At 25.9% G+C, this 12,982-nt stretch overlaps 1 long non-coding RNA gene across 1 annotated transcript in view; it reads right to left on the bottom strand.

Moving 5' to 3' along the window:
* The window catches only part of LOC122269178 (uncharacterized), a 38,577-nt gene that overhangs the window by 2,747 nt on the left and 22,848 nt on the right, over positions 1-12,982 (bottom strand). Inside the window, exon 3 of the long non-coding RNA XR_015429622.1 lies at positions 742-816. This is a non-coding gene — a long non-coding RNA (uncharacterized LOC122269178). The remainder of the gene's footprint in view (positions 1-741; positions 817-12,982) is intronic.

The raw sequence follows: 12,982 nt of genomic DNA, 5'->3' as shown, positions 1-12,982 counted from the left end.
CTTAAATTTTCTTCGCACATGAAAAAATTTATAATTGGGCTAAAATAATATAAAATATTTTTTTTTTATAATCATTTTTGAATTTTTAGTTAATATCCTTTATTGGACTCAACAACTCACCAACAAAGGCAGCAAAACCGAGAAAACAAGAACTGAGCCCGAATTAAGCCTAACTTCAATTTGACTGTAACTAAATGTTATTTTAAAAATTAATTGATATACAACAATTAAATTGAATTTTACGGAAAAGAACTTTTTACATTTCTTGCTTTTTAACTAAATAATAAGTTCTCTTAAGAAGAACTTAAATTTTTTTAAATTGTAACAACTATTCCTCTTGTGTAACAGAATAACGTACAAAAATATAATTTCCAGGTAACTATTCACTTTACTCTTTCTTCCAAATACATTTTAATTTTTTCTTTATTCTAATGTACTTTAATAATACCTTTAATTTTAATAATACTTTTAATTTTCTTTGATTTCTATTTTTGGAAATAGTTTTTTATTACATTTATCCAGTTTAATAGCAAATAATGCAGAAAGACAAAAATACGAAAAATAAGCATATATGGTAGAAATTGACGCTAAAATGAAAACGAAGAAAAATAAAAATTTTCAAAACCATTTAAATAGTGAATTTTGTTTAATGAGAACTACTAGCTATGTGTAAGGGCAAAGTCAAGACATATGTCGAACTATTTCACTATACAAAGAAAAATATCGTTCTGTCAGACATACCATATTGGTTTCTTTGACGTATATTCTTTTCAGCAATCAAATCTGGAAGGGCTCAAATATATTCCTTTTCTCTATCTGCAAGTGAAGAAAAAAAAATTATTATTGTAATTAAATTAAAAAAAGTTTAACAAAAAGTATTGAATTAAGATCATTGTTAAAGAATTACGTTTCTATTATGATTGTACACTGATAAAAAAAGTATGATCAGAACTACCAGAATATGATAAAATTTATCGTGTTTCTCACTCCATGGGAACACTAAAAAGCTTGGTAATTTTTACCCAAGCTCTTTGCTAATAAAAAATAATGAAAAAAAAAATAATAATAAAGCAATAAATATAAAGAATAGAATATGGTTTTATAATAATGCTATAAAATTTGGTAAATATTGTAAAATTTGATAATTTTATTATGATACCTTAAAGAGCCTGGCATAAATTCCATTTACTTTTCAGCTTTGTATTTCTCTTTAACGTGTGGTAATAAGTACTATAATTTTTAGAACAAGAATTTCCGTTAAACCATTACCATATGAACAGAAAAATTGCAAATTAACTGTTTAAATGCCGTAAATTTTTGATTTTATCGACCAAAATTATGCTTTTTCTTTCTTTTTATTACTAGAAATGTTATTACCATAACAGAGTGGTAATTTTACCAGATTTTTTTTCCCTCCGTTTAGTTATTATAATTGTTATTATAAATGTGGAATATCAAAGTAAAATTCGTAAAATAGTTCTATGTGCTAGGCAGAAATTGCATTTACTCAAATTTATCATTGCAGAAATTTATTAAAATATGAAAAGTTTCGGTAGATTTTAATTTTAAAGTATTTCATAATGTTAATATTCTAAAACAATAAAAATGTTCGTATTATATTCTAGGCTGATTAGTAAAGATATGATATTTTACGGAAATAGTCAGATAACACGAAGATAATATAACAATTTAAAATGAAACAAATTGACTTGAAGAATTGTTCCATATGTTAGTTACAAATAAAACAGTTTTGGTTAATTTTTTGGTAAAGCTAATTCTTCCATCAAAATTGAGATGATTATTACTTATCATGCTACACATGTATCTTTATTTATTTATTATTCACAAATTATAGGTAATAAATTTTTTTATAATAATAATTATGGATTATTCCTTTTCTTGCATCTTTACGCGTATCTTTATTTTATTAATCATAAAAAACCAAATAATAATACAATTAACTAAAAAGAAGTAATTTTACTATTTATTTAAATTTCTTTCGGCTTTTTATGAGTAAATAGAAATTCTATCAGAACTTAAGAGCGTTTTAAGTGAATTGAGTTAATAACTATCAATAAATTAATGAAAACGCTTATTTGAGTTAAGAATGATATGAATCATCATGGAAATTCAGAAAGTGTGTATTCATCCTTAAAATATTTCACGCTCATATTATATTAATACAAATGCTCTGAAAGAGATGATAAAATAATTATTTATAACTGAAAGGCCATTTAAGAGAGCTAATAATTTCTTAAAAGGCATGCTTATCTGGGTTTAATATGAGAATTATGTGTTTATTTACATCATAAATGTTGAAAGCATGCGCTCATCTATAAAGTGCAACGTAAATAGATTACGTTAACACAAATTATATTTAATCAGAGATAAAGTTATTATTTTGTAAGTAAACACTTTCAATGAATTCTACTGGCAAAATAATGATAATTCAATACGCATTTTTGCATTTTAGGTGATGAATTATTAGTTAATGTTAAATGGTTGTAGAATTATTGATGAAATAATAAAGTGTTAAAATCATCATTATTTTTTTTAACTAGAGAAAAATTTAAATTAATTAAGTGCAAATAAACTAAATAAAATGCAAATAAAACTCGGAAATAAAAGTACTTATTGATTAACCTTAATAAATTAATTAATCTATTAAGGTTAATCAATAAGTAGTTTTATTTGCCAGTAAAAATGACAGGCATGCCAAACCTACGGCTCTTGGGCAAAAGTGGCCGACAAAGCTTTTTATCTTAGCTTTTGAACTATTATAGATTAGTAAAAATATAAAAGAGAAAAAAAAACGGAAAACTTTTTAGTTGAGCTCTGTAACAGTATGTTACTGCACATATACTTACTGTTACAGATTTACAGTTACTTACTGTTAGGGAATAGTTACTGCACAGTAACTTATTGTTACAGAATAACTTCACAGTCTTTCTCAAAGGATCAGAATGTGACTTTTTCGTTATGAAAGCTTGGCTTGTGCATTACAATTAAATATAATTTAATTGCTAAAAAATTTGTGCAAATAAATTTTAAAAAAAGAGAAAAAGTTCCATATGCTTGTTGATAAGTTCAATAAAAACAAAGTTATGATTTCAAAATTTCATTATCAATCATCACATTTACTTAATAATATATTAGCAAATTTTGGTTTTTAAATAACATTTAACTGTTAGGACAAAATTAATTTATGTTACCCTTATTTTTTTCTCTTTTGCATTCCTTTAAGTTCACCGTAATTTGTTTTATAATCTAATAAGTACATTAGTTCAAATTTATTTACATTATTTTTATTATCTGCATGTAGAGCGAAAGATAAATTATACAGTTCGTAAAATAAAAAACGGACCAACTTGGATCTAAGGATCGGATCTTCACGTTCTAGGACTCATTCTTAATTCTTCGAGAGGCTAACTTTAAATATGCAAATTAATAAGTGCAGACGATATTTTAAGTTGCGAAATCAGATTCTAATAAGTACTTTCTAAATAAATATACCTTTTTTTTTCCAACGGATTAGGATTTTTAACCCCAAAAAAATACGGGTTTGTCGCAATCTGAGAAATATGGTAATCATAGTTTGGACCCTTTAATGCTAATTTGATTTTTTGCGACTTTTTCAAGAAATTATTCGGTGAATTGAAAAATATTATTATTTTAATACCAGGAAATTATAGGAGTTAGCAAATTAGCTACGAATAAAAGTTTAATTATAATAAAAGCTGTATAAGTATTAAAAATGAAATTATTTATATACTTTTTATGATAGGAATAAAAAGTGCACTTTTTCCTCTCTAAATTTTTAATATTTAATTATTAATAGAATTATTCTGGATTGTTAATTTTGAAATCCCATTTAGGTATAGATGAAATAATTTCTTTCTACATGCGAGTATCCCTTTAACATTGAATAAAATAATTGTTCTTGATTAATAAATACTAATTAAACCGAACAAATTCACAAATAGATAAATTTATTAAACTGAAACCGGTCATAAGTTAACAATGAAATATTTCAAACACTTATTTGTTCTAAATGGGAATTATGAAAACACATTTAGGAATTAATTATAAATACATATTATTTGTTTAATGTCATATATATATACACACAAAAGGTGCATTCGTGTTTAAGTGAATAATATAATTATTCTTGATTAATATATTAAATGTACTTATTTAAAACAAAAACCTATAAAATGAATAACAAAATAGTTTTATTAGAACTAAAAACGAGCTTTATAAAACTAGTTAACTGAATTAATTCCCACCCTTACTTGTATTGAAAAAAAGTTTTTAAATCACATTTAGGAATGAATTATATACTTTGTTTTATGTTATAAATACACAAAGTGAGCATTCATCTGTAGCAAATTACACTAACGATTATTATCTGAAAACTACATTCGCTTTGCTTTTTCCGCTGCAATCTTTGTATTTTACTGTACTTTAAACACCTTAAAATGTCCAATAAATAACATAAAAAATAAAATAAAAAGGCCAAAAGCGATCTGTTATTCTAAGATTTATCGTCTGCTTTTCCGCTGTTTTTCCGAAAAAGCGCATGGCAACGCATACGCAAGCAGGGAGCACATTATATATTCAGTGCATACATCAAGGATGGTGCACCCCAATTTCTCCCTCCTAAGCCTAGGCTTCTATTCCCTTCGAGCGTCCCTTTTCTCCCTCACCCTCCATGTTTTGAGAAGACGAATGACGCCCCACAGATGCGCCATCTTTTCGGAGGTGAAAGAGATTAGAATCTCTCCGTAGGCAGTTCCACTTTTTCCATAGGGTTGCTGGATTAATTAAACAAGCACTTTATTTATTTATTTATTTTTCTCTTATCTTTTCGCCTCGAATCTTGGATTTATCTCGCCAAAGTACCAATTTAAAACAGTTAATAAATTAATATTTTGTGAGATAAGCAGTGCAGATACTAGCGGAGAAAAAACAGTTATGAATGCTCATCTGTAATTAAGAATACACATCATGCTAATGATTAACATTTAATTTTTTGCTTTAAAATATGTAAATTTGTAATTTTTAGATATATTTTTAAGTTTTTTAATATTTTCTGCTGCTGGACCACATACAGGTACATAAAAAAAATTACAAATCACATGTAATGTGATTTGTAACCGTACTGTTTTATGTTATATATATATATATAGTTCAATGCACTTTAAAAAACTTACAAATACTTAAATGCTATGCAATTATTATGATGTATATTGTTATGTAATGTTATGCAATACAATTATTACAGAAATGTGTTTAAAAATAATATGCAAAATTACAATTTTTATTTTTCTTCGTTTTCATTTAAGCGTCTATTTCTATTATATTTGTGTAATATGCAAAATATTATTCTGACATTAAGCATTCTACCAAAAATTTTCAAATGTGATTATTTTCAAACAAAAAGTATAAGTGAGTTGTGAAATTTCAAAAATTCGTTGTGAAAGGAAAGGAATTTGGGGAAGTTTGACATTAATATAATTTTTGTTACGAAATGCTACTAAAACTGTGTATACTTTTATGAAAGGTAATTATAACATTACAATAACTAAATATTGAGTCAGTAACTTAATTTTTGTAAATTGATATATTTGAAACACCAACTAAAAATCAGAGTGAAACTACAATTAAAAATATTTTTTTTATTTACTTATTATGATATAGTTTAAAATAATATTCATTTTTTACTTTCAAGTCTTTTAAGTATGTTTGAAAAGTGATATTTACATATTCAAAAACTGTCACTGCAGAAAGTAACTTCACGTAGCTGTTTTGAAGTATATTTTTCCCTTTTTTGAAAGTTCTAGCATAAAGAACGAAAGAAATTTTTATGAAACCTTTGTATCGATCTTATGATAAAACATTTCACTAACAACCAACAAAAAAATTTCGAGCCAAAACTGGAGCATATTATTATGATATTCATGAACACAGGCAGCATCTTAGTTACATCGTTCCATTCTCACAAAGCAATAGATGATTTTTTTTAATAAATCTGAAATTTTTATTAATTCTTTTCAGAAATGTCAAATTTTGCAGTACATTTTAAGAAGTTTGAATTTCGCTGCATTTTAAATAATATTCATCATTTCTGAACTTAATCTGGCCCAATTTTTTTCACTTTTTAATAATTACTTGCTTCATATCAAAACCTCATAAATGAAAAAACTTTCTTTAATTTCACTTCCAAATGAAAATTTGAATACATTATACAAAAACTTTTAAACATTGTTTAATGTTTGATAAAAAATTATTGAGTCTGATTCTCAAATCTTTGTGAAAAAGGTAAAAAAAGCAGATTCGAATTTATTAATTTTTTTAATTAAAAATATCTATTTAATCTTTTGAAACAAGCGTAACAAGAATGTTAATACTAACGCAACAAGTTTAGAAAATTCGATATTGATTTATAATTGGAGTGCGACAAGTTAGATTCAGTGATGAAACTATGAACTTTTATGAGTAAAACTCGCCAAATGAGGCAATTAAGCCAAACTTTGCCACAACTGTAAATAGATAACCAAGGTAGGTCTGAGAGATATCTCATAGGAGTGACATATATTGATGTAAGCAAGGTGTATGATGCTGAAGTCAGGTTTTTTATGTGGCGATTATAGATAACGCAAATGTATTAAAGTTAGATAAAATACATCAAAGTTATTATGGACGCCGATGCAGGAAAAATGTCCCTAAGTTACCCATTAATCTTTTCTTGAAAGGCTCTCAAAAATTGACGCCAGTTTCTTATTTGATTCTTTTTTTTCTTCTTATGATTATTATTTTATTTTCTTGTTAGTAGCTGTCGACCCGAACAGGAAGCACGACATTGGATAAATAACATCTGGTGTCTTTTCACTCTATGCTTTGGAAAATTCTAAAGGCAGCTGAATGCGGAGTTGAGTTGCTTTTTTATGTTATCGTCTGCTGACCTTTCTTCCAGCAGTGTTTCTAATATTTATTTAGACGAGTTTGTGTTTAAAAAGTACGATTCTGTGGCGAAAATATTTGCACTCGAATTTCATGGAGATAGTAAGAGAAGGAAGTGATTTTTAAGGGAGGCAATTTGAGTTCAAGAAAACACAAAACTATAAAGCGAAATGACAGTTATCCTCTTTGTAAATACTGTTATTCAACGAATTTTTCAAATTTATTTCTCTAAACAGTCAACAAAATATTTTTCGATTGGTAAACAAGGGAAAAAAGAAAAGCTATTTACATAAATCATAAATGTTATGGAGGAAAAAAATTTTTGTTATTTTTGTAACCATTTTTCCATTTTACAACAACGATTACAAACAACTTTATGTTAGATGAGCAACTAAAAAAGTATGTTTAATAAGAAACACTAAAGAAAAATATTTTATTTTTTACCGATGTGATTCCAAAATTTTTTATTTGTTTATTCTTTTTAATAAAAGAAAATCTCGTTACTTTAAAATTTTGAAAAACATTCACGTTGTTTTTTTCTCCCCTTTACTTTGACATGAGGAGTCAAGAGCTTTAACAAACCGTAAAGTAACAAACATTAATTTAATAAAAATATCGATTTTTTATACAGGAATTCTCGAAAGCTGAATATTTTTATTCATATTCAATACACCAATCTTATTTTTCCACATTCTTCCTAGCCTGTGTGCGTAAGTTAAAAATATAAAATAAGCTAAACCGTGGTTTTAGTTGAAATGAAAAAGAAAAGGAGCTATTACAAACAATACTTATCAGAAGAATATAATTATTTGCTGTTGAGTTTTTTATATTTTCAATTGAAAAATTTGATGAGAAATTCATAATAATGCTATTTTTCATGAATGCATGTATTTTTCATAATATATTTTTGTTGAGCTAGTGTCTTTTTATCGGCACATATTTTAAGTAATTTCACAATAATAGCCTATCACTTAAATAACTATTGGATAATTACCTGAATATAAATGTTATTTAAGGTTTTTAAAACCATCGCCTAAAATAAATCCTAATTCACAAAACCTCCAGGACCCTTACACGAAACACCTTTTGGGAACCGCTGCTTTATACTATTGCTAAAATTTGATGCAATACAAATAAAACAAATTTATAAATAAAGCAAATATATAAAGCATCTTGCTATTATTAAAAAAAGGATTCTCACTAATCACTCCAAAAAGAAAAAAAAAGAATGTCAAAAAGTATTGAGATTGCAAAACGCACTACTTTTTGTAATTATATATTTAGTTGATTTTATACAGTGAATTCCTTCTTGAGAGAATACGACACTAACTTTATTAACGGGAATTATTATTAAATATCACTATTAAAATGTTACTATACTATAATATTACTAAGTATCATACGAGAAATATCTGACATATTTAAGTTTTGCAACTAATATTTCTGTTAGATAATTTATTGCAGTATACGATAAATAATAAATCCTTATTTTAGGTATCTATGATCATGACTTACACTTAATTCAAAGTAAACCTCAAAATAATCAGCCGAATGTTGAATTATAATCCTCAATCGATGAATCATGGGGGGAAAAAAACAGAGAAAATGTACTGGCAAAAAGCATTACATTAAATATTGTACGAATTTAACACAAGATTCATTTCGAGGCTTTACATCCAAATTTAATGTAACTAAATAATTATTCTTACGTTATAAAATATATTTTTAAAAAAAAATGTAATTAAGTTACAAAGTTTAACCTGAGGTCGACTAAAATGTTTTTTTATGTTTTAGAGATTATTACTTGTAAATACAATTATATAATGCATAACAGCATTGTAATAAATCATTTATAAATTAACAGTAGGTTCTCATACCTATTAATCTTTTGATAACGAGTAAAGTATTTATATTTATTGCAAGTTTGAAAAAAAAATAAGGAGATGAAAAATTATTATTTGTATAATATTTTGTCACAGCATTATAAAAGTAATTATGGAAATTTATATATTATGAAAGCGGAATACTTCATGTTAAATATTATGAAAGAGGAATAGTTCACGGAAAGTAGTTCTTTTCCGTGAAGTTTAAATTTATCCTTATGCTTTACTTATTTTTTTTTCTTGAAAATAGCAAATTTCATTCATAATTTCAGCATAATTTATAAATTAACAATAGGTTTTCACGTGTATTAATCTTCTGAGAAATGACAAAGTATTTAAATTTAATACAATTTTGAAAGAAAAAAATAAGAAGATGAAAAATTATTATTTGTATAATATGCTATCACAACACTATAAAAGTAATTGTAGAAATTCAGAATGTTAAATATTGTGAAATAGGAATAGTCCATGGATAGTAATTCTTTTCAATGAAGTTTAAATTTATTCTTAAGTTTTATTTAGTTTTTTTTTTAAAATAACGAATTTCATTTTAATATATGTTCAATTACATTAAATTATGGCTCAATCATCCGAACTGACCCGATTTTTAATTTACCAGTGTCTTTTTTCACTGCTTTTATTTTCAGTTTTTTTTTTTCGGTGCTCTTCTTTTCGCTCATCATGTTGACTCATATTATCATCTAATCAAGTTTAAAAAACTGATTTGCAAAACAATTCGGCATTGTATTACAATTTTTTTTTTAATTGGAAAATTTAAATAACGTCTCAAGGCGGACCAAATTTTTTGATCAGTGTAGATAGTATAATGCCGAATAATAAAAAGCGTGGTCACTTATAGGCCTCATACTGTAATAAATTCCGGATCAAATTTGCACTTCGGTGCATCATCCGTAAAATTTATTTTACAGTAAAATCCATTTTTAACGTAAAATATTGTATCTTAATTTTTACAGTAATATTCATTTAATTAGAGTGATTCAGTGATTTTATGGTGATTATTATGGTAAAAAATTACGGTTTATCAGATTTTTTGTTCTGCAACATGATTTCGAAAAAAATGGTCTTTTCAGTAGAAAGTTTCGGCTCAAGGAAGCTGAAACTTTTACCGACCTTTGATCTGGAATTCTTTACAGTGAAACATTCTATTTAACATTTGAAACAATGCTATTAACTTATACAACATAGCAATCGTAGTTTTTTATCTGAAAAAATGCTTTTTTTACATCTGGAATCATATGTTCCACTTTTTTTGCATCGATTTTAATTGAGGAATACAAAAATTTCACATTTTAAAATCAAAAATACCTCACCAAAATTTTAATTTTAAAAAACTTTTTTTGTGTATGGAATAAGAGTAAGTCATGTTTTCAAGTGGAGTAGAATAATATCTTCTATCCTAGAATATGACAAGCAAGGCTACTCTGAATTGCACCCAATCTATTATTTTTTTGTTCTTTAAACAAAACCTTTCGAGACATCGTTGAAACAAATTTATTCCGAAATAAGATAAAAAGCAATTAGGAAATAAAAAATGCCTTTACGAATTGCTTTAAATAAACCATTTCATGACTCAGAAGATGTATCGCGGGTTGAAATCTCGATAGATAGTCAGATTTATATTAGAAATTATCCCAGCTCTATCTACCATTCCTCTATTTTGTCAAGGATATAAATTTTAGAGGGACTCTCTTTTTCTCTTCTGATGAATTTCAGCCGGAAGACGAAAAACAGTGCTCCACACAGAAAAAGAATAAGAAAAAAAGAAGAAATTCCAACATTTTTTTTTCTTCTTTTCTAGTGATTCTACCGTGCTTTTTCTGAGAAAATATAAAAAAGAAAGGATATTGTGATGAATAGTCCGAATCGAAAAACCAGGCTTCTTTTTGGCAGAGATGAATGTCTGGATCGGCGCCAATAGATTGTCCTCCTATATCTTGTATGGGTATAGGTATGGGGAAAGAATGAAATAGAGGCTGCTCTTATGAAATTATTTCTTTTGTGTTGTTCTTATTTTTTTATGGCCCCTCCGATGTATTTTCTTTTGGAGTGCAGAACGTTTGAAAGCACTCTTTTCTTTTGCTTCTGAAAATACACGGAAAGATTTTTCAAAGAAATCTTGATGAAGTATGATTAATAGCTTTTTTTTCAAAAACATTCGAGAGTGTTTAACATAAATTTTGCTTTAGGATTTTTAGTAAAATCTCTAAGTGTTTCTTTAAATATTTAACCAATGAAATTTGACGAGAGAATTCAAATATTTTTCATTTTCCTAAGTTTCCTAAGTAAATTATAATAATCAATAATTTTTGTTAGTAAAAATCTGAAATACAGTCATTTTCCTGTTAATAAAGCTGCTACAAAATCAGTTACTTTGTAAAAAATTTCTGATTAAATTACGGTGAAAAGTATCATCTATCAGTGTATCGGCACATTTTAACGTAAAATCAATTTTTACCGTAAACTTTTATGTACCGTAATTTTTGCAGTAAAATTTACTGTGAAAATATGGAAATAAACCCTAATGTAAAAACCCCGGTATAAAATTTTTCTGTAAAAATTTATTTTACATATGATGTACTCAGGGTGCCAGTACTTTTTACCGCAATTTAGTCCGAAATTTTTTACAGTGTAATATTAAGCATTTCACTTTCGTTCTTTTAGAAGTTACAAATTCACAAATTATGCTTCTCTTTCTGTTTCTATCTGTTCTTCAAATTTTAAATCTGTTCTTCAAGCATTTAATGCCTCAAAATATTGAATTTTTTAAATTTTAATATGTTCTAAAAGTGAATTGAATTAAATAAAAGGAAATTTTTTAGTCTCTAAATTATAAGACATTGAATTGAAACGTAAAGAAAAAAAAATTTCTTAAAAAGCAACTAAAATTGGTAAATTTGTTTCAAAATATCTAAGATATATAAAAAGATTTTTTGATTTTACACAGCTTTTGTAAATGAAGTGCACATAAATGAATGAAGTGCACATATAAATTTTCTAAAATATAAACCTTTTCAGTTTTTGTTAACTTCGTGAACAGATAAAAAAAAAAACTATATGAAAATGCTTAAGCTTAATAAATTTGAGTGTAGAAAATATATTTCACTATCAAAGCAAATAAATTTCAAATCAATTCCAAAAAAATGCCTCTCATATATTTATGAAGCTGAACTGTTTTAATTTTCTATATAGTATATAAAAATTTATTTTTCTAAATTTTTTTCATTTCTTTCTATGCGTTCTTCCCATAAAACTGGAACTCCATTAATGGAAGCATCGATTGAAATATTAGAAGAATTTTAAGTCCCTTTGCTTTCAAACATCGAACATCAGTAAAATATTCCTCTTAATTTATGTTTTAAATTGCTATTTTTTTCTACTTATTTTATATTAAAACTTTATAAAAAGAAATACAATTCATTTACGTAATTAAATCACAATTGCTTAGAATAAGTATATTAAAATAAGTTTCAAAACACTTTATATTCTCTTGCTTAGTCGGAAAAAAGGCTTATAAAAGACCTTTTTGTTCGGGTTTTTTGTATTTTAATTAGAAGATTCAGTTTTGTTGATCGAATTTTCATACATTTAATTAAATAAAAAAATTCAATATCAATAATAAAAAATTTTAGATGGCAAAATAAATTTTTTAAAGTAAATATTATTAAAAACTACATTTTTCAAGCATTATATTACAGTTTTTTTTCTCTTTACCTTTTGACGCATTACTGCCCATTTTCACTAGCAAGACAAATGTTATGAATTCCTTTTATTTATATTTTTCCGTTTTTTTAAGCCAGGAAAAAAAAAACACAAGTACGTAGTTTGAAGTAACAGAAAAGCAAGCCAAAAATATCAAGGCCGCATCTAAAAATGGGGATAATGACATCATAATAATGTGTATTTAACTGTTGATTCATTTTATCTATATCACTTGCAACACAATTTCCACAGCTAATTTACTCTAAAATTACGTAACTGATAGCGTGTGTAGAGTTAAAAATATTTCCAATTGTTTTACAATATAATGAATGAATAAATAAAAAAACAAGACTTTCCTTTTTACAGTTTTAGATAATTGAATAAACATATATTTTTGTCAATTGCAAACTTTAATT

The sequence above is a fragment of the Parasteatoda tepidariorum genome, chromosome 10, assembly GCF_982258835.1.
Source record: "Parasteatoda tepidariorum strain Cologne lab strain chromosome 10, Ptep-v5.0, whole genome shotgun sequence".
NCBI lineage: Eukaryota > Metazoa > Arthropoda > Arachnida > Araneae > Theridiidae > Parasteatoda > Parasteatoda tepidariorum.
This window is presented reverse-complemented; position numbering and strand designations above follow the sequence as displayed.